Genomic DNA, 26,214 nt, shown 5'->3' with positions numbered 1-26,214 from the left:
TCCAAGCTAGTTGCATTGTTCATGGGGCTCTCTAGTTGTGGTGGGGACATCTCTGTATTTGCAGTTGTGGATTCCTCTTTATTTGTCTCAGGAGACACATATCATTTTGCTATGGGGGCTCGGGGCTCCTCTAAAAGGAGGCAGAGGATCTTTTCAAGATGAAGCAGGGGGGCTCCTCTGGAGTTCCTTTGGGGGCTTCTCTCTAGTTGTGGTTGGGGACTCCTCTATACCTGTGGCATGGGAGTTTCTTTCTAGTTGTGATGTGCTGGTGAGCTCCTCTCGAGTATCAGTGGAGGCTCTTCTCTAGTTGTGGTGGGTGATTATCTCTAGCTGTGGTGTGGCTGCTCCCTTCTATCTGTGGTGTGCTGGTGGGCTACTCTCTAGATGTGATGTGCAGGCTCCTTTCTAGTTATGATGAGGGTCTCTTTTGTTGGAATATCTGAGGGGAGTCCTCTCTCATTGCAATGTGCAAAGGCCTCCTTGTGGTGGGGTAGCTCATTGATATTTGCCACAGTGTGACTCCAACTCTAGGTATGATGTGTGGGGACATAGTCTAGCATTGTGTCCATTGGCTTTTCTTGAGTGGCAGTGGAGTTCTTTTCTTGAGTTGTGGCAGTGTACTCAGAGCTCCTCCCGAGTGGCAGTATTCCCTCCTCTTAGGTTGTGATGGGGGGCTCTGCAGGTGACTCTGATCTTCTTTTGACACTAGGTGTTCCTCAAAAATTTTAGCATGGTTACTGCTCTCTACTTGTGAAGGCCTCCTCTCGATTTACTTCAGGGGGCTCCCCTCTATTTGCAGCAGAGGAGCTCTTCTCTGTGTGTGATGTCTTGGTGAACTCATCTCTACTTGTGGTGGGGGAAACCTCTCCAGTTTTGGTGGAGGTCTCCTCTGTCATTGTGACCAGTGGCTCCTCTCGTGCTGCAGCAAAGAACTCTGTGGTACCTCTCTAGTTGCCTTGGCAGTGGTATTCCTCAATCATTGCGGTATTCAGGGGACTCTATACATATGTGGTGTGCAGACCCCTCTCTCATTTTGGCATGTGGCCAACAAGCTAGCTGTGGGCAGGGGCTCTCTCTAGTTGCATTGTACTAGGGGTTTCTCTCTAGTTGTGATGTGGCGGCTCTTTCGAGTTTTTGCAGTCATTACTCTAGTTGCTGTGGGCAAGGTGGTACTCTCTAGTTGAGGTGGGCTATCCAAGCTAGTTTTATCCAGAAGGCTCCTATCTAGTTGCAGTGGAGGTCAACACTCTATTTATGGTGGGTGGTCTAGTCTTTAGTTGCGGTGGAGTTCCCCTCTCTAGTTGCATTGGGCAGGGATTTTCCTCAGCAGTTGCTATGTGTGGTGGGGCTTTTCTCCAAATGTGATGTGTGGGCGCCTCTCTAGTTGTGGTGAGCTGCACTTCTCTAATTGTGCTGTGGGTGCTCCTTTCTTGTAGTGATGTGTGCCTGGGTTCCTCTCTTGTGGTGGTGTGATGCTCCTCTCTAGTTGTGCTGAGGTCTTGTCTTGATTTGTGGTGAGAGCTCCTCTTGAGTTGAGGCAGTGGATTCAGAGCTCCTCTCGAGTTCTGGTGGTGCCTCCTCTTGGGATGCACCAGGGAGTTTGGGATCCTTTTGAGTTGCTTTGGGGAACTTGGGGTTCCTCTCGAGTTGCAGCAGTGGACCTGGGGCTCCTGTCAAGTTGTGGCGGGTAGTTGGTGTTCCTCTGGATTACAGTGCACAACTCAGATTTCCTCTCGAGTTGCCATGAAAGGCTCCTCTTGATTTGAGGCAGGGGACTCACAGCTTCTCTCATGTTGTGGTGATGCTTCCACTTGAGTTGTGGTGTGTTTTCTCCATGGAGTGGGGAGTCCTCTCTACTTTTGGCAGTGGGGTCTCCTCACTAGTTTTTTGTGGGATTGCTGGTCTCTAATTTTGAGTGGCTCCTCTTGAGTTACTTTGTGGGCTCATCTTTATTTGCGACAGAGTGACCCCTATAAGGTGTCATGTCCTGGGGGCTGCTCTCTAGTTGTGGTGAGGGCATCCTCTCCAGCTCTGGCATGTGAGTGCCTCTGACTTAGTTGCTGGGGGCTCCCCTCGTGATGCAGAATAGGGCTTCTCTTGAATTGAGGTGGATTCTCTCACTTCCTCTTGAGTTGCAGTCGGGGTCTTGGGAATTCTTTCGAGTTGCATTAGGGGGCTAGGATCTAGTGTCAAATTTCGATGGAAACTCAAGGTTCCTCTCGAGTTGCAGGAAGGGAGTCAGTCCTCCTCTTGAGTGGAGGTGGAGAACTCAGGGTTCCTCTCGTGTTGCAACAGGGGACTATGGTCCACTAGAATTGTGCCTGAAAACTCGGGATTCCTCTCCAGTTGCAGCAGAAAACTCGGGCTTCCTATCAAGTTGCAATAGGGGACTTGGGGCTCTACTCAAGTTGTGGCTGGTAAGTTGGGGGTACCTCTTGAGTTGTAGCAGGGGACTCAGAACTCCTCTCGAGTTGTGGTGGGATCTCAGGATTCCTCTCGTGTTGCAGTGCGAGAATCCATGTTCCACTCGAGCTGTGGCAGGGAATTCAGTGTTCCTCTCCATTTGGGGTGTACTCAGAGTTCCTCTCAAGTTGCAATGGGGCCTCCTCTCGAGTTGTATTGGTGTGACTCGTCTCTAGCAGGGATGTTCAGGGGGGCTCCTGTCTTGTGGCAATGTGCAGATGGCAACTCACTAGTTTTGGCATGGGTCTTTTCTCTAGTTTGGGTCAGATTCAATTCTGTAGCTGTGGTGGTTTTGATTCTTTCTAGTTGTGGTTGGGGACTCTTCTCTACCTGTGACATGGGTGTTTCTTTCTAGCTGTGGTGTGCTGGTGGGCTCCGCTGTAGTTGTAGTGGGTGATTATCTTTAGCAGTTGTGTGGCTTCTCCTTTCTAGTTGTGGTGTGTTCATGGGCTAATCTCTAGTTGTGTTATGTGGTCTCCTTTCTGGTTATGGTGAGGGGGTCATTAGCTGCAATACCTGTAGGGATTCCTGTCTCATTGTAATGTGAAGGGGCCTCCTTTCTGGTTGTGGTAGCGGGGGGGTGGGGGGGGCTCATCTATATTTGCTGAAGAGTGACTCCTCTCTACTTATGATGTCTATGGTCATCCTTTTGCATTGTGGTCAGTGGCTTCTCTCAAGTAGCTTGGAATTCTTTTCTTGAGTTGTGGCAGTGTACTCAGGGCTCCTCCAGAGTTGCAGTAGTCCCTCCTCTTAGGTTGTGATGGTGGGGCTCTGCAGGTGACTCTGCTCTTCTTTTGACACTAGGTTTTCCTCACAAGTTTTAGCATGGTTACTCCTCTCTACTTGTGAGGACCTCCTCTCGAATTACTTCAGGGCTCATCTCTATCTGTGATGCTTTGGTGGACTCCTCTCTAGTTGTGGTAGGGGAAACCTCTCCAGTTTTGGTGGAGGGCTCCTCTGTCATTGTGGCAAGTGTCACATCTCATGTTTCAGGGAAGGACTTGGTGGTACCTCTCTAGTTGCATTGGGCAGTGGTGTTTCTCATTCATTGCAGTATGCAGGGGACTCTTTACGTAAGTGGTGTATAGGCTCCTCTCGTTGTTTGTGGTAAACACACTAGTTGTGGCCATAGGCTCTCACTAGTTGCACTTTACTAGGGGTTTCTCTCTAGATGTGGTGTGCTGCTCCTTTGAGTTGTTGCAGTCATTACTCTAGTTTCTGTGGGCAAGGTGCTACTCTCCAGTTGAGGTGGGATATCTAATTTAGTTTTATCTAGAAGGATCCTCTCTAGTTTCAGTGGGGTTCAATTCTCTAGTTGTGGTTCTTGGTTAAGTCTCTAGTTGTGGTGGGCATCTCCACTCTAGTTGCAATGGGCAGGGCTTTTCTTCAATAGTTGCAATGTGAGGTGGGTCTCTTCTCCAGATGTGATGTGTGAGAGCCTCTCTAGTTATGGTGAGCTGTACTTATTTAATTGTGTCATGGGTGCTCCTCTCTTGTAATGATGTGTGCCTGGGCTCCTCTCTTGTGGTGGTGTGATGCTCCTCTCTAGTTGTATTGAGGTCTTAGCTCAATTTGCAGTGAGAACTCCTCTTGAGTTGAGGCAGGGGACTCAGAGCTCCTCTCGAGTTCTGGTGGTGCCTCCTCTCGGGTTGCAGCAAGGGGCTCTGGGTCCTTTTGAGTTGTGGTGGTAAGCTTGGGGTTCTTCTCAAGTTGCCCCAGTGGAATCAGGGCTCCTCATGAGTTGGAGCAGATATTCTGTGTTCCTCATGGTTACAGTGCACAACTCAGATTTCCTCTCCAGTTGCCATGGAAGGCTCCTCTTGAGTTGAGGCTCAGAGGAGTGGACTCTGAGTGGACTCAGAACTCCTCTTAAGTTGTGGTAAGAACATGATGTTCCTCTACAGTTGCAGCATGGAACTCAGGGCAGGAGGAGCCATGGGAGGAACTCGGGATTCCTCTCAAGTTGAGGGGAGTATGCAGGGTTCCTCTCTAGTTGTGGTGTGGCTTCCTCTTGAGTTATGGTGGGGCCTTCTCTCTAATTACCCTGGGGAGGTTCATCTCTAGCAGGGATGTGCAGGGTGGCTCCTGTCTTGTTGCAATGTGTGGGTGGCTAGTCATTAGTTTTGACATTTGTCTTTTCACTACTTGTTTTCTGAGTAAACTCTGTAGTTGTGGTGGGTTCAGTTCTCTCTAGTTGTGGTGTGCAAGCTCCTGTCTAGTTGTGTTGTGAGGTTCATCTCTATTACAGCAGAGGGGATAATCTCTATGTGTGAAGTCTAGCAGGTTCTTCTTGAGTTGTGGTGGAGGCTCCTCTCAAGTTGTGGGGCTGTGTCCTCTCTGGTTAGGGTGCGGGAATTTCCATGGGGTAAGTCCTGTGTAATTTTGGTGCTAGGGTTTCCTCACTAATATTAGTGAGGCTGCTTCTCTCTAGTTGTGAGGGACTCCACTCAACTTACTTCAGGGAGCTTGTCTGTATGTGTGGCAGAAAGGCTTCTCTCTAGCTGTGATATTCCAGGGTGTCTACTCTGCTAGTGCCAGGGGAATCCACTTCACTAATGGCCTGGGGGGTTCCTATGTCATTTGCCAGGGTCTTCTGCCTTGTTACAGCACAGGGCTCCAGTAGAATTGCAGTGGGGAACTCAGGGTTCCATTTGAGTTGCAGCAGGTGACTCAGGGCTCCTTTAGAGTTGCACTGGAGCCTCCTCTCTAGCTGCAGTGGGAGAGATCCTCTCTAGTAGTGATGTTCAGGCTGGCTCCTGTCTAGTGGGAATATGTGGGATGCTACTCTCTAGTTGCGGCATGGGGCTCCACTCTAGTGTCAGTGGGTTTCTACTCTTCATTTGTGGTGGGTCAGCTCCTCCCTAGTTTTCTTTTGTGGACTCTTCTCTAGTTGTGGCAGGGGGGCTCCTCTGTAGTTGTGGTAGTTGGGTTCCTCTCTAGTTGTGGTAGTGTGCTCTTCTCAAATTGTGATGGGGGTGGCTCCTCTCCAGTGTGATGGGAAGGGGTGCTTTTTCTAGTTGTGATGTGCAGGAGGCTACTCTCAAGTTGTGGCAGTGGGAGTCCTCTTTCATTGTAGCATGGTGGGCTCCTCTCTACTCGTGTCAGGGGTCTTCTGTCTAACTGGGATGTGTGGGTATGTTCCTTCCCAATGGCGAAGTTCAGGGGGGCTTATATCTAACTGCAGCAGCGGTAGCCTCTGTAGTTGCAGTGTTGGCCTCCTCTTTCGTTATGATCTGTGTGGGAGTTCCACTCTAGTTGTAATGTGCATAGGCACTTTTCTATAATTGTGATGTGTGTGGCAGGCTCCTATCTACCTGTGGCAAGGGTGTCCACTCCAGTTGTGTCAGTAGCTCTAGATTCTATATGCCATGTACTGGGGGACACCTCTCTAGTGCCAGCAATGTGCTCCTCAATAGTTGCACCTGAGGATCAACTATCTAGTTGTGGCGTGTATTCAACTCTCTATTTTGGCGGTTGGGCTTCTCTCTAGTTGTGATGTGCTGGGGTGCTCCTCCCTAGATGTGCTGTGCCTGAGGGAGTCCTCTCTATTTGTGGAGTTGTAACTCCTGTCTTGTTGCTTTATGCTGTGTGTCTCTTCTCTAGGTGCAATTTGCTGGCTCATCTCTATTTGTGGTTTGATGAATTACTGTCTAGTAGAGGGGTGGAGCCTCTTCTCTAGATGTGGTGTGCAAAATTGCTCCTCTATAGTTGCAGGGTTCAGGTCCTCCTTTCCACATGTAGTGTCCGGGTGGGCTCCTCTCTTGTTGCAGTGTGTGGCTCCTCTCTAGTTGTGGTGGGGGACTCCTCTGGAGTTGCATCAGGGGCCTAGGTGTTCCTCTTGAGTTGAGGTGGGGCCTCCACTCCAGTGCTGGTGGGGTGGCCCTCTGTAGTAGCGATGTGCAGGGTGGTTTCTGTTTAGTTGCGATGTGTAGGTGGCTACACTACTTGTGGCATGGGGATCCTCTCTAGTTGGTGTGGGGTGTCGACTCTTAATTATGTCTAGTGGACTCCTCTCTAGTTGTGGTGTGCAGATTCCTCTCTAGTTGTGGAGGATTGATTCTTTATAGTTGTGACAGTGGGCTCTAGTTCATTGCAGGGTGCAAGGGGTTCTCAACTTGTGGCTGCGACTCCTCTCTAGCTGTAGTGAGAGGCATCTCTTGAGCTGCTGTAGGGGGCACCTCTCAAGATTGTGTGGGGCTCATCTGTAATTATGGTGGGGGACTCCTCTCTACCTGTGGTGTGAGGCCACCATTCTAGTAGTGTGCTGGTGATCTCCTCTTAAGTTTCAGTGGGCAGCTCTCTGATGCTGAGGCTTTCCCTCAATAGTTGTGGTTTGTATGTGGCTCTTCTCCACATGAGGAATGCAGGCTCTCCTGGAGTTGTGGGAGAAGACTTATGTATTGTTGTGACAGCAGGCTCCTCTCTAAGTGAAATTACAGGGGCTCCTGTATAGTTGTGGGGGGCTTCTCTCTAGTTGTGATATTTGGGATCCTCTCTAGTGGTGGCAGAGTGCAGCTTTCTTATTGTGGCAATGGATTCCAAGCTAGTTGTGGTATTCACAGGGCTTTCGAATTGTGGTAGGGGACTCTGTACTTGCGGTGGTGGACTCCTCTCTATTTGTCTCAGGAGGCACATATCAATTTGCTGTGGGGGCTCGGGCTCCTCTAAAAGGAGGCAGTGAATCCTGTTGAGATGAAGCAGGGGGCTCCTCTAAAGTTTCAGTGGTGGGCTCCTCTCTAGTTGTGGTTGGGGACTCCTCTCTACCTGTGGCATGGAGGTTTCTTTCTAGTTGCGGTATTCTGGTGAGCTCCACAAAAGTATCAGTGGGGGCTCCACTCTAGTTGTGTGGGGGATTTTCTCCAGCTGGGATGTGGCTGCTCCTTTGTAGTTGTGGTGTACTGGTGGGCTACTCTCTAGTTCTGGTGTGCGGGTTCCTTTCTAGTTATGGTCTGGGTCTCTTTAGTTGCAATATGTGAGGGGAGTCCTCTCTCATTGCAATGTGCAGGGGCCTTTTTTCTTGTTGTGGTTGGGGGGCTCATCTATAGTTTCCACAGAGTGACTCATGTCTAGGTACTATATCTGGGCACATCCTTTTGTATTGTGGTCTGTGACTTCTCTCAAGCATCACTGGCATCCTCTTCTTGAGTTGTGACAGTGGACTTGTGGCTCCTCTTGAGTTTCAGTTGTCACTTCTCTTATATTCTGATGGGTGGCTGTGTAGGGTGGTCCTCTCTTCTTTTGGCACTAGGTTTTCCTCACAAATTTGTGTGTGGTTGCTCCTCTCTATTTGTGAGGGCCTCCTCTCAAGTTACTTCGGGGGGTTCATATCTGTCTTTGGCAGAGGCATTTCTATCTGTGTGTGATACCTTGGTGGACTTATCTCTACTTGTGGCAAGGGAAACTTCACCAGTTTTGGTGGGGAGATCCTCTATCAATCGGGCCAGTGGCTCCTATCATGTTTCAGCAAAGGACTTGGTGGTTTCTCTCTAGTTGCCTTGGGCAGTGGTGTTTCTCAATCACTATGCTATGCAGGGGACTCTTCTCCAGATGTGGTGTGCAGGCTCCTCTCTACATGTGGTGAGCTGTACTCATCTACTTGTTCCATGGGAGCTCCTCTCTGGATGTGATGTCCAGAGGGCTCCTCTCTCATTGAGGACAGTGGCTTTCCTCGAGTTGCATTGTAGGGCTCCTCTAGAGTTTCTGCAGGGTACTCGGGTAGCCTTTTGAGTTGCAGGTGTGCCTCCTCTCATGTTTGTCTCTGGGGGACTCCACAGTGAGGGGGTCTTCTCTACTTTTAGCACTAGGGATTCCTCACTAAATTTAGTTCATCACTAACCTTAGTTCATCACTAACCCCACTAAAGTTGTGATGGGTGGCCAAATCTCTAGTTGGGTTGTGGGAGGACCTGGCTAGTTGCATTGGGTGGGGCTTTTCCACAACAGTTGTGGTAGTTCTTCTCTACTTGAGGAATGCAGTCTCCTCTGGAGTTGTGGCAGGAGGCTTGTTTATTGTTGTGCCAGCGGGCTCTTCTTGAAGTCGAATTCCAGTGGCTCCTATCTAGTTGTGCAGGTCTTCTCTCTAGTTTTGATGTGCAGGCTCCTCTGTAGTTGTGGCAGGGTTCAAGTTTCTTGTTGTGGCAGGGCACTCCAAACTGGTTGCAGTGTTCAAGGGGCTCTCATGTTGTGGTGGTTGCATCTCTGTACTTTCAGTGGTTGGCTCCTCTCTAATAGTTTCAGCAGGCACATAACAATTTGTTGTGGGGCCTCGGGGCTCCTTTAAAATTAGGCAGAGGATCCTGTTGAGATGAAGCAGGTGGCTCCTCTCGAGTTTTGGTGGCGGGATCTTCACTAGTTGTGGTTGGCATCTCCTCTCTACCTGTTTCTTGGGGGTTTCTTTATAGTTGCAGTGTGCTGGTGAGCTCCTCTTGAGTATCAGTGAAGTCTCCTCTTTAGTTGTGGTGGGGGAATATCTCTAGCTGCAGAGAAAGGCTTCTCCTTTCTAGTTCTGGTGTGCTGGTGGGCTGCTCTATAGTTGTGATGTGCTGGTTTCTTTCTAGTTATAGTGAGGGGCTCTTTAGTGGCAATATCTTCAGTGAGTCCTCTCTCATTGCAATGTTCAGGGGCCTCCTTTCATTTTTTGTGGGGAGGTCTCATCTATATTTGCTGCAGAGTGACTCCTTCTAGGTATGCTGTCTGGGGTATCCTCTTCCATTGTGGCCAGTGGCTTCTCTTGAGTAGTGGTGGAGTCCTCCTCTTGAGCTGTGGCAGTGGATTTGGAGCTCCTCGATTTGCATTGGGGCCTCATCTTAGGTTGTGATGGGGGACTATGCAGGGGGGTTCTCTCTTCTTTGGGAACTACATGTTCCTCAAAGTTGTAGCATGATTGCTCCTCTCTACTTGTGAGGGCCTGTTCTTGAGTTACTTCAGTGGGCTCGTCTTTATTTGCAGCAGAGGTGCTCCTCTCTATGTGTGATGTTGTGGTAGATTCCTCTCTACTTGTGGCTGAGGAAACCTCTCCAGTTTTGGTGGGTAGCTCCTCTGTCATTGTGGCCAGTGGCTCCACTCATGTTGCAGCACAGGACTTGGTGGTTCCTCTATAGTTGCGTTGGGCAGTGTTTCCCCTCAATCATTGTGGGATGCGGGGCCTCTTGTCCACATGTGGTATGCAGGCTCCTCTCTAGTTGTGGCACCTGGTCAACACACTAACGGTGGCCAGGTGCTCTCTCTAGTTGCACTGTACTAGAGGTTTCTAACTATTTGTGGTGTGGTGGCTCCTTTGAGTTGTTACACTTGTTACACTATTTGCTATTGGCAAGGGATTCCTCTCTAGTTGTGGGGTTTCCAATATAGTTTTATACAGAAGGCTCCTCTCGTGTTACAGTTGGGTAACTCTCTATTTGAAGTGGGTGGTCAAGTCTCTATTTGTGGTGGAGGTCTCCTCTCTAATTGCATTGGACAGAGGTTTTCTGCAATAGTTGCAATGTGTGGTGGGGCTCTTCTCCAGATGTGGTGTGTGGGCTCCTCTCTAATTGTCGCGAGCTGCATGTCTTTAATTGAGGGTGATCCTCTCTTGTAGTGATGTGTGCCTGGGTTCCTCTCTTGTGGTGGCATGGTGCTCCTCTCTAGTTGTGCTGAGATCTTATCTGGATTTGCCATGATAGCTCCTCCTGAGTTGAGGCAGGGGACTCAGAGCTCCTCTCAAGTTCTTTTGGTGCCACCTCTATTTGCAGCAATGGACTAAGGGCTTCTCTCAATTTGCAGTGGTTACTTGGTGTTCCTCTCAATTACAGCTTGGAATTCAGAGTTCCTCTTGAGTTGCCATGGAAGGCTCCACTTGAGTTGAGGCAGGGGACCCAGAGCTACTGTCGAGTTTCATTGTGTCTCCTCTCAAGTTGTGGTGGATTGTCTCCATGGATAGGGAGTCCTCTGTAGTTTTGGCACTGGGTTCTCGTCACTAGTTTTTGGCGGGATTCTTCCTCCATAATTGTGAGAGTTCCTCTTGAGTTATTTCAGTGTGCTCATCTCTATTTGTGGCACAGTGGCTTCTTTTTAGGTGTTATGTCCTGAGGCCTCCTCTCTAGTTGTGGTGAGGGGATCCTCTCCAGCTGTCAGGGGAGTGTCACTTATTTGTTGCCGAGGGCTCCCCTCATGATGCAGAACATGGCTTCTCTTGAATTAGGGTGGATTCTCACAGTTCTCTTGAGTTTCATTGGGGACATTGGGAATCAGTTCAAGTTGCATCAGGGGGCTTGGGATTCATCTCCAGTTGTGATCTGGAACTCGGAGTTCCTCTTGAGTTGCAGCAGGGGAGTCAGGCCTCCTCTCAAATTGTGGCTGGGAACTCGGGTTTCCTCTCTAGTTGCAGCGGGAAACTCAGGGTTCCTCTTGAGTTGAAATAGTGGTTTGGGGCTCCACTTGAGTTGTGGGTGGGAATGTAGGGTTCCTCTCGAGTAGTGGTGGGATACTTGGGGTTCCTGTCAAGTTGTAGCAGGTGATGCAGAGCTTCTCTAGGGTTTTGGTGGGATCTCAGGGTTCCTCTCAAGTTGTAGCATGGGACACAGGGTTCCACTCGAGCCATGGTAGGGAACTCGGGATTTCTCTCGAGTTGGGGGGAGTGTTCAGGGTTCATCTTGAGTTGCCATGGGGCCTCCTGTCAACTTCTCTTGGGGCATCTCATCTCTTGCAGGGATGTGCAGGGCGGGTTCTGTCTTGTTACAATGTGTGGGTGCATACTCACTAGTTTTGGCATGGGTCTTTACTCTAGAAATGGTTGGGGTCAACTCTGTAGTTGTGGTGTGTTTGATTCTCTCTAGTTGTGGTGTGCAAGTTCCTCTCTTGTCGTCTGAGGTTCATCTCTATTAGGAGCAGAGGGGCTCCTCTCTATGTGTGATGTTCAGCGTGCTCCTCTCAAGTTGTGATGAAGGGCTCCTCTGGATTTATGGGGCTGTGTCCTCTCTGGTTGGGGAGTGGGTGGCTGCACTGTGGAGGTTCTCTCTACCTTTGGCGCTAGGAGTTCCTCAGAAATTTTGGTGGAGTTTACCTTCTCTAGTTGGGATGGGTGTTCTATCTCTAGTTGTGGTGAGTGAGGTCCTCTCTAGTCATGTAGGGAGGAGGTTTTCCTCAATAGTTGTGGTGTATGGGGACACCACCCTTATGGCAGAAAGTGAAGAGGAACTAAAAAGCCTCTTGATGAAAGTGAAAGTGGAGACTGAAAAAGTTGGCTTAAAGCTCAACATTCAGAAAACTAAGATCATGGCATCTGATCCCATCACTTCATGGGAAATAGATGGGGAAAAAGTGGAAACAGTGTCAGACTTTATTTTTTGGGCTCGAAAATCACTGCAGATGGTGACTGCAGCCATGAAATTAAAAGACGCTTACTCCTTGGAAGGAAAGTTATGACCAACCTAGATAGCATATTCAAAAGCAGAGACATTATTTTGCCAACAAAAGTCCGTCTAGTCAAGGCTATGATTTTTCCTGTGGTCATGTATGGATGTGAGAGTTGGACTGTGAAGAAGGCTGAGCACTGAAGAATTGATGCTTTTGAACTGTGGTGTTGGAGAAGACTCTTGAGAGTCCCTTGGACTGCAAGGAGATCCAGCCAGTCCATTCTGAAGGAGATCAGCCCTAGGATTTCTTTGGAGGGAATGATGCTGAAGCTGAAACTCCAATACTTTGGCCACCTCATGCGAAGAGTTGACTCATTGGAAAAGACTCTGATGCTGGGAGGGATTGGGGGCAGGAGGAGAAGGGGATGACAGAGGATGAAATGGCTGGATGGCATCACTGACTCGATGGACATAAGCCTGAGTGAACTCCAGGAGTTGGTGATGGGCAGGGAGGCCTGGCATGCTGCGATTCATGGGGTCGCAAAGAGTCGGACACGACTGAGCAACTGAACTGAACTGATGGGGCTGTTCTCCACATGAGGAATATAGGCTCCTCTGGAACTATGGCCGGAGGCTTGCCTATTGTTGTGATGGTGGGCTCATCTCAGAGTCGATTTCCCAGAGCTCCTGTCTAGTTGTTAGGGGCTTCTCTCTAGTTTTGATGTGCAGGCTCCACTCTTGTTGTGGCGGGGTGCTGGTTTCTTATTGTGGCAGGGTACTCCAAGCTACTTGGGATGTTCAAGGGCTCTCGAGTTGCGGTAGGCACAACTATGTAATTGCAGTGGTGTGCTCCTCTATGTTTTTCTCAGGCAGAACATATCAATTTGGTGTGGGGGCTCAGGGCTTCTCCAGAAGGAGGCAGTGGATCCTGTCGGGATGAAGCAGGGGGCTCCTCTCGAGTTTCGGTGGGGGTGGTGGGTTCCTCTCTAGTTGTGATCAGGGACTCCTCTCCACCTGTGACATGGGTGTTTCTTTCTAGTTGCGGTGTGCTAGTAAGCTCATCTCAAGCATCAGCGGTGGTTCCTCTCTAGTTGTGGTGGGGGATTATCTATAGCTGTGGTGTGGCTGCTCCTTTCTAGTTGTATGCTGGTGTGCTAATCTCTAGTTGTGATATTCAGGCTCCTTTCTAGTTATGGTGAGGGACACTTTAGTTGCAGTATCTGAGGGGGGGGGGTCCTCTCTCCACAGGCCCTTGCCATCTGTAAGGGCCTCCTTTCTTATTGTGGTGAGGGGCTCTTCTATATTTATCACAGATTGACTCCTCTCTAGGTGTGATATCTGGGGGGCAATACTCTCTCATTGCAGCCGCTGGCTTCTCTTGAGTAGTGATGGAGTCCTCCTCTTGAGTTGTGGCAGTTTACTCAGGGCTCCTCTCGAGTTTCAGTGGTCCCTCTTAGGTTGTGATGGGGCCCTCTGCAGGGTCCTCTGCTCTTCTTTGGCAGTAGGTGTTCCTCACAAATTTTAGCATGGTTGCCCCTCTCTACTTGTAAGGGCCTCCTCTTGAATTACTTCAGGGAGGTCTTCTTTGTTTGCGGCCGAGGGTTTCCTCTCTATGTTTGGTGTTTTGGTGGTCTCCTGTCTATTGGTGGCGGGGGAAGCTTCTCCAGTTTGGGTGGGGTCTCCTCTGTCATTGTGGCCAGTGGCTCCTGTTGTGTTGCAGCAAAGGACTTGGTGGTTCCTTTCTAGTTGTGTTGGGCATTGGTGTTCCTCAGTCATTGCTGTATGCAGGGGACTCTTCTCCAGATGCTGTGTGCAGGCTCGTCTCCCACTGTGGCTCATTGTCAACACATTATTTAAGGCCAGGGGCTCTCTCTACTTGCACTGTACTTGGGTTTCTCTCTAGTTGTGATGTGGTAGCTCTTTCGAGTTGTAGTCGTTACCGTAGTTTCAGTGTGCAACTTTTGTTGTGGTGGGCTTCCTAATCGAGTTTAATCGAGAAGGCCCCTCTCTAGTTGCAGTGTGGGTCAATTCTCTAGTTGTGGTGGGGGTCTTTTCTCTAGTTGCATTGGTCAGGGGTTTTCCTCCATAGTTACAATGTGCAGCGGTGGGGGTGGGGGTGGGAGGGGTCTTCTCCAGATGTGGTGTGTGGCACCTCCTCTCTAGTTGTGGCAAGCTGTACTTCTCTAATTGTGCCGTGGGTGTCTCCTCTCTTGTAGAGATGTGTGCCTGGGCTCCTCTCTTGTGGTGGCGTGGTGCTCCCATCTAATTGTGTTGAGATCTTATCTTGATTTGCTGTAATAGCTCCTCTTGAGATGAGGCGATCCTCAGGGGATCCTCAGGGGACTCGGGGATCCTCTTGAGTTCTGGTGTTGCCTCCTTTTGAGTTGCAGCTGGGGGCTCAGGGTCTTTTGAGTTGCTCCAGGGCATTCGGGGCTCCTCTTGAGTTACTTCAGTGGACTCACTTCTATTTGTGGTAGAGTGACTCCTTTTTAGGTGCAGTGTCCTGGAGGCTCCTCTCTAGATGTGATGATGGGATTCTCTCCAGCTGTGCCAGGGGAGTGCCTCTTTCTTTGTTGCTGGGTGCTCTTCTCATGATGCGGAATAGGGTTCCTCTTCAATTGAGGCAGATTCTCATGATTCCTCTTTAGTTGTGTTGGCAGTCTTGGGAATCCTCTCGAGTTACATCATGGGGCTTTGGGCTCATCTTGAGTTGCAACAGGGAACTCAGGGTTTCTGTCAAGTTGCAGCAGTGAATTCAGGTCTCCTCTTGAATTGCAGTGAGAATTCAGTGTTCATCTCGAGTACAGCATGGAACTTGGAGTTCCTCTGGAGTTGCCATGGAATTCTCTTCTTGAGTTGAGCTACGGGACTCAGAGACGCTTTCAAGTTGTGGTGGGAACTCAGGTTTCCTCTCAAGTTTCAGTCCTGGACCCAGGGTTACACTAGAGCCGTGGTGGGGAATGCAGTGTGCCTATCGAATTACAGTGTGGCTTCCTCTAGAGTTGTCTAGGGGTGACTTGTCTCTAGCAAGGGTGTGCAGGATGGCTCCTGTCTTGTGTCAATGTGTGGGCAGCTACTCACTAGTTCTGGCATGGATTTTTTTTTCTCTAGTTGTTGTCAGGGTCAACTCTGTACTTATGGGGGGATGGATTTTCTCTAGTTGTGGCATACAAGATTCTCTATAGTTGTGGTGTTAGGTTCATCTCTATTAGCAGTAGAGGGGCTCCTCTCTATGTGTGATGTCCAGCAGGCTCCTCTCGAGTTGTGGTGGAGGACTCCTCTCGAGTTGTGGGGCTGTGTCCTCTCTGCTTGCAGTGTGGGTGGCTCCACAGGCAAGGTCATCTCTACTTTTGGCATTAGGGGTTCCTCACTAATATAAATGGGGTTGCTTCTCTCTAGTTTTGAGGGATTCCAATCGACTTACTTCAGGGAGTTCATCTCTATTTGCAGCAGAGGGTATTCTCTCTAGGTGTTATGTCCTGGGTGACTCCACTATTTGTGCCAGGGGAATCTGCTACAGTTTTGGCAGAAGGGCTCCTCTGTCATTGTGGCCAGGGACTCCTTTCCTGTTACAGCATAGGGCTTTTGTCAAATTACAGTGGGGAAGTCGGGGTTCCCCTTGAATTGCAGCAGATTGTTTGGGGTTTCTTTAGAGTTGTGCTGGAGCCTGCTCTCGAACTGCAGTGGAGCAGATGCTCTCTAGTAGCGAAATGCAGGCTGGCTCCCGTCTAGCTGCAGCATAGGGCTTCACTCTATTTGCAGTGGGGGTCCATTCTTTATTTGTGGTGGGGTGGCTCCTCTCTAGATCTCCTGTGCAGAGTCCTCTCTATTTGTGGCACAGGGGCTTCTCTTTAGTTGTGGTAGTTGGGCTCCTCTCTAATTGTGGTAGAATGCTCTTCTCAAAATGTTCTGGGGATGGCTCCCCTCTGATTGTGATGTGAATGGGGTCTTTTCCTAGTAGCAATATGCAGGAGGCTACTGTCTAGTTGTGGCAGTGGGAGTCCTCTTTAGTTGCGGCATGGTGGGCTCCACTCTACTCATTGCAGGGGACTTCTGTCTAATTGTGATGTGTTGGTATGTTCCTCTCTAGTGGCGACGTTCAGGGGGAGCTTATCTCTATTTGGGGAAGAGGTCTCCTCTCTAGTTCCAGTGTTGCCCTCCTCTATCATTATGATTCATGTGGGAGTTCCACTCTAGTTGTGATGTGCATGGGCACTTTTCTCTAATTGTGATGTGTGGGGAGGGCTTATATCTACCTGTGGCAGGAGTGTCCACTCTAGTTGTGGTGGTGGTACTACACTCTAGTTTTCATGTACCGTGGGGAGGGGATAGCACCTTTCCGTTTCGGCGGTGTGCTCCTCACTAGTTGTGCCTCAGGGTCAACTATCTAGTTGTAGCGTGTATTCAACTCTCTATTTCTGTCTGTTGGGCTTCTCTCTAGTTGTTATGTGCCGGGGTAGTCCACCCTAGTGCTGTGCCTGGGGGAGTCCCATCTAGTTGTGGAGAGGGAACCCCTGTCTTGTTGCATTGTGCTATGCAGCTCTTCTCCAGGTTCAGTTTGCTGGCTCATTACTATTTGTAGTTTGAGGGGCTACTCTCTAGTAGTGGTGTAGAGCCTCCTCTCTAGATGTGGTGTGTGAGATTGCTCCTCTCTAGTTACAGGTTGCCTGGCCTCCTTCCTACATGTGGTGGGCTCCACTCTTGTTTCCATGTGTGGGCTCCTCTCTAATTGTGGTGGGACACTCCTCTCTATGTGTGTCAGGGGACTTCGTGTTCCTCTTGAGTTGTGGTGGAGCATCTACTCTCTACCTGTGACAAGGATTTGCCTCTCTGATGGTGGTAGGGGAATCTACTCAACTTGAAGGAGGGGTTTGTCTCTATTTGCAGTGGAGGGGACCCTTTCTAGGCATGATGTCTGAGACAATCATTTTAGTTGTGGTGGGGGGACACTCTCAAGTTTTGCCAGGTGGGCTTCTCTGTCGTTGTGGCCATGGGCTTCTCTTGAGTTGTAGCATAGGCCTCCTCTTAATTTCAGGAGGGGACTTGGGACATCTCTCTAGTTGTGGTAGTGCCACCTCTGGGGCTTCTCTGTGGGGAGGGTATTCTCTCTACTTGTGGGGGATTCTCATTAGTTTTCATGGGTTTGTTCCACTGTAGTTGTGAGGAGCTCCTCTCGAATTACCTCAGGGGTCTCGTCTCTATTTGTGGCAGAGGAGCTCCTCTTTAGGCACAATGTGCTGGAGGGCTCCACTCAAGTTTTGGCAGGGAAATCCTCTCCAATTTTGGTGGGTCCCTTCTCTGTCATTATCGCCTGGGGCTCCTTCCTTGTGACGGCATAGGGTTCCTGTCGAATTGCGGTGGGGGACTCAGGGTTCCTCTTGAGTTGCGACAGGTAACTTGGGGTTCCTTTAAAGTTGTGGAGGAAACTCCTCAAGCTGCGTGGGGCAGCCATTCTCTAATAGCGATTATCAGGCTTGCTCCTGTCTACTTGTGATATGAGGTAGGCTACTGTATAGGCTTCCCTGGGTGGCTCAGACAGTACAGTGTCTGCCTACAATGCAGGAGACCCAGGTTCAATCCCTGGGTTGGGAAGATCTCCTGGAGAAAGAAATGGCAACCCACTGCAGTGTTCTTGCCTGGAAAATCTCATGGACGGAGGAGCATGCTAGGCTACAGTCCATGGGGCCGCAAAGAGTCAGACACGACTGAGCGACTTCACTTTCACTGTGTAGTTATGGCATGTGGCTCCACTTAGTTGCTGTCGGGGGTCAATGGCATATTTGTTTCAGTTTGTCAGTAGTTTAGGTTTGCAGACTCTTCTCTAGTTGTGGTGGTGGTGGGGTGCTCCTCTTTAGTTGTGGTATGAGGCTTCCTGTCTAGTAGTGTTAGACAAATTGAGGTGGGGATAGCTCCTTTCTGCTTGTGATGTGAAGGGGCACTTTTTCCAGTTGTGATATGAAGAAGCATACTTTCTAGTTAAGACAAGGACACCCTCTTTAGTTGTGGCATTTGAGTTCCTCTATACTCAAGGCAGAGGACTTACTTTTAATTGTGATGTGTACGTGTACCCCTCTCTAGTGGCAAAGTTCAGTGGGGCTAATGTCTCCTTATGGTGGGCTTTGGCCTTCTAGCTGTGGTGTGGGACTCTTCTCTTATTACGATGTGAGCAGGAGCTCCTCTCTAGTTGTGGGGACCTTATCTCTAGTTGTGCTGTGCAGGCTCCTCTCTAGTTTTGGAGGGGTGCTCCTTTCTAGTTGTGACAGGGGGCTCTAAGCTAGTTTCAGGGTACAGCTGGCTCTCAATTTGTGGCTGGGACTCCTCTCTAGTTCTAGTGGGAGGCATCTCTCGATTTGTTGTAGGTGGCTCCTCTAGAGATTTTGTGGGGGACTCATCTGTAATTGTGGTGGGGAACTCCTCTCTAGCTGTGGTATAGTGCCTCCTTTCTACTAGTGGTGTGCTGGTGAGCTCCTCTTAAGTCAGTGGGCAGATCCTCTCTAAGTTCGGGGGTGGACTTCTCTATAGATGTAAAATGGTGGCCTGTTTCTAGTTGCAGTGCACATGCTCCACTCTAGTTGAGGTGAGGTGCTCTTCTTTAGTTGAGATGTCTGAGGGGACTCCTCTTATTGTGATGTTCAGGGGATCTCCTCTTAGGTTGTGGTGTGGGCCTTGTCTGTATTTGCAGTGGATTGGCTCCTCTCTAAATGTGATGTCGAGAGGGCTCCTCTGTCGTTGTATACAGTGGCTTCTCTTGACTTGTGTTGTAGGGCTCTTCTAGAGTTTCTGGAGGGTACTCGGGTATCCTCTTGAGTTGTGGTTGGGCCTTCTCTCGTGTATGTCATGTGGGGAGCTCTAGGGTGAGGGGCCTTCTCTACTTTTAGCCCTAGGATTTCCTCACTAATTTTGGTGCACTCTCTAGTTGTGATGGGCGGTCAAATCTCTAGTTGTGAAGAAGATCCTCTCTAGTTGCATTGGATGGGCCTTTTTCTCAATAATTGCAGTGTGTATATGGCTCTTCTCCATATGACAAATGCAGGCTTCTCTGGAGTTGTGGTGGGAGGCTTGTGTATTGTTGTGCCAGCAGGCTCCTCTCTAAGTTGATTTCTAGGGGCTCCTGTCTAGTGCTGGCCTTTCTCTAGTTGGGATGTTAGGGTTCCTTTCTAGTTGTGGCAAAGTGCAACTTTCTTATTGTGGCAGGGAACAGCAAGCTAGTTGTGGTGTTCAAGGGGCTCCCAAGTTGTGGTGGGGGCATCTCTGTACTGGCGGTGGTGGGCTCCTCTATGTTTGTCTCAGGGAGGCACATGTCAATTTGCTATGGGGGCACGGGGCTCCTCTAAAACAAGGGAGAGGATTGTATGGAGAGGAAACGTGGGCCTCCTCTTGAGTTTCAGTGGTGGGGGACTTCTCTCTAGTTGTGTTTCGTGACTCCTCTCTTTTTGTGGCATTGAGATTTCTTTCTAGGTTGTAGTGTGCTGGCAAGTTCATCTGAAGTATCAATGGGGGCTCCTCTCTAGTTGTGGTGGGGGATTATCTCTAGCTGTGGTGTGGTTGGTCATTTCTAGTTGTGGTGTGCTGGTGGGCTACTCTCTAGTTACAGTGTGTGGGCTCCTTTCTAGTTATGGTAAGGGGCTCTTTTGTTGCAATATGTAATAGAAGTTCACTCTCATTGCAGTATGCAGGGGCCTCCTTTCTTGTTGTGGTGGGAGAGATCAGGTATATTTGCCACAGAGTGACCCTTCTCTAGGTACGATGTTTGGGGCATCCTCTCGCATTGTGGCCGGTGGCTTCTCTTGAGTAGGGGTGGAGTCCTCCCTTGAGTTATAACTTTGACTTGGAGCTTCTCCTGCGTTGCAGTGGTCCCTCCTCTTAGGTTGTGATGAGGGTCTCTGAAATGGTGGTCCTCATTTCTTTTGGCCCTAGGTGTTCCTCACAAATTTTAACGTAGTTGCTCCTCTCTACTTGTGAGGGCCTCGTCTAGAGTTACTTCAGGTGGCTCATCTCTATCTGCTTCAAAGGGACTCCTCTATGTGTGATGTCTTGGTGGACTCCTCTCTACTGGTGGTGGGGGAAATCTCTCCAGTTCTGGTGGGGGGTTCCTCTGTCATTGTGGCCACTGGCTCCTCTCCTGTTGCAGCAAAGGATTTGATGGTTCCTATCTAGTTGCCTTGGGCAGTGGTGTTCCTAAATCTTTGTGGTATGTTTCAGATTCATCTCCAGATGTGATGTGCAGCCTCCCCTCTGGTTGTGGCCTGGGTTCAACACACTATTTGTGGCCAGGGGCTCTCTTTAGTTGCACTTTACTAGGGGTTTCTCTCTAGTTGTGGTGTGGTGGCTCCTTTGAGTTGTTGCAATCATTACACTAGTTGCTGTTGGCAAGGTGCTCCTTTCTAGTTGTGGTGGGTTTTCCAATCTAGTTTTATCCAGAATGCTCCTCTCTAGTTGCACTGGGGGTCAACTCTCTAGTTGTGGTGGGTGTTCAAGTTTCTAGTTGTGGTGTGGGTCTCCTCTCTAGTTGCATTGGGCAGGGATTTTCCTCAACAGTAGCTATGCGGGGTGGGGCACTTTCCCAGGTGTGGTATGTGGGCTCCTCTCTAGTTGTCTCGAGCTGCACTTTTATATTTGTGCCTCTCCTATAGTGATGTGTGCCTCAGCTCCTCTCTTGTGGTGGCGTGGTGCTCCTTTCTAGTTGTGCTGAGGTCTTATCTTGATTTACCATGAGACCTCCTCTTGAATTGAGGTAGGGGACTCAGAGTTCCTCTTGAGTTCTGGTGGTGCCTCCTCTCGAGTGGCAGTAGGGGGCTCTGGGTCCTTTCAAGTTGTGACAGTGAACTTGGGGTCCCTCTTGAGTTGCAGCAGTGGACTTGGGGATCCTCTTGAGTTGTGGCGCTTACTGATATTTCTCTCCAGTACAGCACACAACTCGGAGTTCCTCTCGACTTGTCATGCAAGGCCCACCTTGAGTTGAGGCAGAGGACTCGAAGCTCCTCTCGAGTTGTGGTGATGCCTCCTCTTGAGTTGTGGTGGGTGTCTTCATAGAGTAGATAGTTCTCTCTTCTTTTGGTACAGGGGTCTCCTCGGTAGTTTTTGGTGGAATTGCTAGTCTCTAATTCTGAGGGGTTCTTCTTGAGTTACTTCAGTTTACTCAGCTCTATTTGCGGCAGTGGGACTCCTTTTTAGATTCAGTGTCCTGGGTTCACCTCTCTAGTTGCAGTGATTGGAACCTCTCCAGCTCTGGTAGGGGAGTGCCTCTGTTTTTGTTGCTGGGTTCCCCCCTCTTGACTTGGAATAGGGCTCCTCTTGAATTGAGGCAGATTCTCACTCTTGATTTGGAGTAGGAGTCTTGGGACCCTCACAAATTGCATCAGGGGGATTGGGGCTTGTCTTGAATTGTGACAGGGAACTCAGGGTTCCTCGTGAGTGGCAGCAGCAGAGTCGGACCTCCTCTCAAGTTGAGGTGGGGAACTTGGTGTTCCTCTTGAGATGTGGTGGGAAACTCGGAATTGCAACCAGGGACTTAGATCTCCTCTGGAGTTTTGGCAGGAACTCAGGATTCATCTCGTATTGCAGCATGGGACCCAGGGTTACACTAGAGCTGTGGTGGGGGATGCAGTGTGACTCTCCAGTTGTGGTGGGGCTTTCTCTAGAGCTCTCTAGGGGCAACTCGTCTCTAGCAGGGATGTGCAGGATGGCTCCTGTCTTGCAGCAATGTGTGGGTGGCTACTCACTATTTCTGGCATGGATTTTTTCTCTAGTTGTGGTTGGGGTCAACTCTGTATTTGTGGTGGATTCAATTTTCTCTAGTTGTGCTGTACAAGATTCTCTATAGTTGTGGTGTGAGGTTTGTCTCTCTTAAGAGTGTCTCTCTATGTGTGATGTCCAGCGGGCTCCTCTCGAGTTGTGGTGGAGGGCTCCTCTCGAGTTGTGGGGCTGTGTACACTCTGCTTGGGGGTGTGGGTGGCTCCACAGGGGAGGTCCTGTGTACTTTTGGTGCTAGTGGTTTCTCACTAATATTTAGTGGGGTCGCTTCTCTCTAGTTGTGAGGGATTTGACTCAACTTACTGAAGGGAGCTTGTCTCTATTTGTGACAGGGGCTTTTCTTTAGGCGTTATGTCCGTGGGTGACTCCACTATTTGTGCCAGGGGAATCCACTTCAGTTTTGGCAGAGGGGCTTCTCTGTCATTGTGGCCAGGGACTCCTTTCCTATTACAGCATAGGGCTTTTGTCGAATTGCAGTGGGGAACTCGGGGTTCCTCTTGAGTTGCAGCAGGTTATTCAGGGTTTCTTTAGAGTTGCTGTGGTGCCTCCTCTCATACTGCAGTGGGGCAGATCCTCTCTAGAAGGGAAATGCAGGCTGGGTCCTGTCTAGTTGCTACGTGGGACTTCACTCTAGTTGCAGTAGAGGTCCATTCTTTATTTGTGATGGGGCGGCTCCTCTCTAAATCTTGATTGCAGATTCCTCTCTAGTTGTGGCAGGGGGGAATCCTCTTTAGTTGTGGTAGTTGGGCTCCTCTCTCATTGCGGTAGAGTGCTCTTCTCAAAATTGTACTGGGGGTGGCTCCTCTCGGGTTGTGAATTGAAGGGATGCTTTTTCTAGTTATGATAGCAGGAGATTATTGTCCAGTTGTGGCAGTGGGAGTCCTCTTTAATTGTGGCAAGGTTGTCTCCAGTCTACTCATCACAGGGGGCGTCTGTCTAATTGTGATGTGTTGGTGTGCTACTCTCTAATGATGATGTTCAGGGGAGCTTATCTCTAGTTGTGGAAGAGGTCTCCTTTCTAGTTCAAGTGTTGCCCTTCTCTATTGTAATGATCCATGTGGGAGTTGCACTCTAGTTGTGATATGCATGGGCACTTTTCTCTAATTGTGATGTGTGGAGGGGGCTTGTATCTACCTGTGGCAGGGGTGTCCATTTAGTTGTGACCGTGGTGCTCCACTCTAGGTGCCATATATGGGAGGAGATGGAACCTCTCTAGTTTTTTGCAGTGTGCTCCTCACTAGTTGTGCCTGAGGGTCAACTACCTAGTTGTGGTGTGTATTCAACTCTCTAGTTTTGGCGGTTGGGCTTCTCTCTAGTCATGATGTACTGGGGTGGTCATCCCTAGGTGTGCTGTGCCTGGGGAAGTCCTCTTTAGTTGTGGAGTGGGAACTCCTGTCTTGTTGTATTGTGCTGTGAAGCTCTTCTCTAGGTTCAGTTTGCTGGCTCATTTCTATTTGTAGTTTGAGGGGCTACTCTCTAGTAGTGGTGTAGAGCCTCCTCTCTAGATGTGGTGTGTGAGATTGCTCATCTCTAGTTACAGGGCGTGGGGCCTCCTTTCTACATACAGTGTCTGGGTGGGCTCCTCTCTAGTTTTGGTGGGAGACTTCTCTCAATGTGCATCGGGGGAATTCGTGTTCCTCTGGAATTGTGGTGGAGCCTTCATTCGAGCTGTGGTGGGGTGGCTCCTCTCTAGTAGCATTGTGCAGGGTTGCTTCTGTTTAGTTTCAGTGTGTGGGTGGCTACACAAACTGTGGCATGGGGGTCCTCTCTAGATGGTGTGGGGGGTCAGCTGTTAGTTGTGTTGGGTGGGCTCCTCTCCAGTTATGGGGTGCAGGCTCCTCTTGAGTTGTGTTAGGGGGGCTCTTCTCTAGTTGTGGTGTGTGGTGGGCAGCTCTAGAGTTGCAATGGATTTTTCCTTTCTGATTGTGGTGGGGGTTTCCTTTCTGGTAGCGATGTGCACAGACACTCTTTTGTGATATGTGCAAGCCTACTCTCTAATTTTGGCACGGCCCCTCTTCTTTAGTTGTGGCATAGGGGCCTCCTCTCTAGTTGTGGAAGGAGGCTTCTAATTGCGATGTGTGGGAATGCTCCTCTCAAGTGTCAATGTTCAGGGGGCTGCTCTCTAGTTGCAGCATGGGGTCTACTCTCTAGCTGTGACAAGGATGTGCCTCTCTGATGATGGTAGGGGAATCTATTCAACTTGCAGGAGGGTTTCGTCTCTATTTGCGGTGGAGGGGACCCTTTCTAGGTGTAATGTCCAGGATCACCTCTCTAGTTGTGGTTTGGGGATACTCTCCAGTTCTGCTGGATGAGCTCCTCTGTCATTGTGGCAATGGGCTTCTCTTGAGTTGTGGCATAGGCCTCCTCTCAAGTTCAAGGAGGGACATCTCTCTAGTTGCGGTGGTGCCGCTGTCGGGAGCTGCATTACTGACAAAATGGAGGAACGGCCCCAACTTCCTCTCCTTGTCCCACAGGCACGGACCCAGGATGAAGGAGTTAGGCCTTATGATTCTGACTTGTTCTTTCCTCTCAGCGGAGTTGACTGAAAAGAATATTAAGGTGTTTATTGTTCTGATACGAGCATGAGAAGGCACAAAGCCTTCTGCAACTGTGCTCAGAAAATAATTCATAAAGTTAGTTACTGACATTTGTTCAAGGGATTTTACAAAAGAGTGTTCCAGGGTGAGCATGTAGGTCACAGCTTGAGGCCATGGGAGGGATTGCTATCTGAAGCCTATTTGTGAGAAAGTGTTTATGGCAAAGGAGTTTGCTGAATTTAGGGCTTAGGAACAATTAAAATAGTTAGAAGCTAAAGATTTAAGGAACGTTATAATGTTAGCATATTTTAGATTAGGAATTTTAGAGATACTATAGCTAGAAGCCTTTTTAAGAGATAGTGAGCTCAGGATGTTAGGGGAAAACAGGATTTAGAAAGATAAGACATAAACTGAGGAATGTAGCATGAGTTACAATGTAATCACAAGTTAACTATAGGACACATAAGAGGAAGTAGATAATAGATGGTAAAGCTGATTCCAAGAGAATCACTGAAGCAGGAACTCTGTTTGAAGAGCAACAATGATTTATGGAGATAATAAATCTGGGTGAGGGGGAGCTGTAAATGTCAAACCTCTGACCTAATGTTTTCATAAAAGTATAAAAGAGAATCTTAAACTTGAAATAAATAGGCAGCCCAAGAAAACTGAGAGGCTGTCTCATTTCTGGCCGACACTGCTCACCCCTTCAGGTTGAATCCCTGGCTGCTGGAGCTGGACTCTGGTGTTCTCTTTACTTGTGGCATTGGGGGCTCCTCACTAGTGTTCAAGTTATTGTTCCACTGTAGTTGTGAGGTGCTCGTCTTGAATTACTTCTGGGGCCTCATCTCTATTTGCAGCAGAGGAGCTCCTCTCTAGGCACAATGTGCCAGAGGGCTCCTCTTTAGTTCTGACCAGGGAATCCTCTCCAGTTTTGATGGGAACTCCTCTGTCTTTGTCGTGGATGGCTCCTTCCTTGTGACAGCATTGGGCTCCTATCAAGATGCATTAGATGACCTGGGGATCAACTCGAGTTTTCACAGGTGACTTGGTGTTCCTTTATAGTTGTGGTGGGGCCTCCTCTTGAGCTGCATGGTGCAGCTGCTCTCTAGGAGTGATTAGCAGGCTGGCACCTGTGTAGTTGTGATGTGCAGTGGGCTACTGTATTGTTAAGGCATGATCCACTCTAATTGCAGTGGAGTTAGATTAATGGCTTTCCCCATCCCACTCCTCTGTTGTGGTTTTCAGACCCCTCTAATTGTGGTGGGGCACTCTTCTTTAGTTGTGGTATGGGGATTCCTCTCTAGTTGCAGGAGAATGCTCCTCTAGAACTGCGGTTGGGGTGGTTTCTCTCTGCTTGTCATGTGAAGGGGCTCATTTTCCAGTTGTGAAGTGAGTGAGAACACTCTCTAGCTGTGGCAGGGGGCATCCTTGTTAGTTGTGGTGTGTTGGGCTCCTCTCTGCTCATCGCAGGGAGTTTATATTTAATTGTGATATGTGGGTGTGCTCAGCTCTAGTGGTGATGTTCAGCGAGGTTAATGTCTATTTGTGGTGGAGTTCTCCCCTCAAGTTGTGGGGTTTGGCTCTGCTCTTATTCCAATCTAATTGGGAGCTCCTCTCTATTTCTGGGGGCCTTTTCCCTAGTTGTGGTTTGCAGGTTCATCTTTAGTTGTGAATGGGTGCTCCTTTCCAGTTGTGTCAGGGGGCTCTAAGCTTGTTACAGGGCGCATGGTGCTATTAATTTATGGCTGGGGCTCCTCTCTAGTTGTAGTAGGAGGCACCTCTTAAGTTGCTGCATAGGGCATCTCTAGAGTTTCATTGCAGGGCTCCTCTAGAGTTGCTGCAGGTACTCGGGCCTCCTCTTGAGTTGCTGTTGTGTCTGCTATTGCGTTTGTCATGTGGGGGCTCCATGGTGATGGGTCTTCTCTACTTGTAGCACTAGGGTTTCCTCACTGATTTTGGGGTTGAACTTCTCTCTTTGTGATGGGTGCTCATCTCTCTAGTTGTGGTGAGGAAGTTCCTCTCTGGTTGCACTGGTGGGGCTTTTCCTCAATAGTTTCAGTTTCTATGGGGCTCTCCACCACCTGAGGAATGCAGGCTCCTCTGGAGTTGTGGTGGGAGGCTTGTGTATTG

This window comes from Bos javanicus, chromosome 29, assembly GCF_032452875.1.
Source record: "Bos javanicus breed banteng chromosome 29, ARS-OSU_banteng_1.0, whole genome shotgun sequence".
Lineage (NCBI taxonomy): Eukaryota > Metazoa > Chordata > Mammalia > Artiodactyla > Bovidae > Bos > Bos javanicus.
This window is presented reverse-complemented; position numbering follows the sequence as displayed.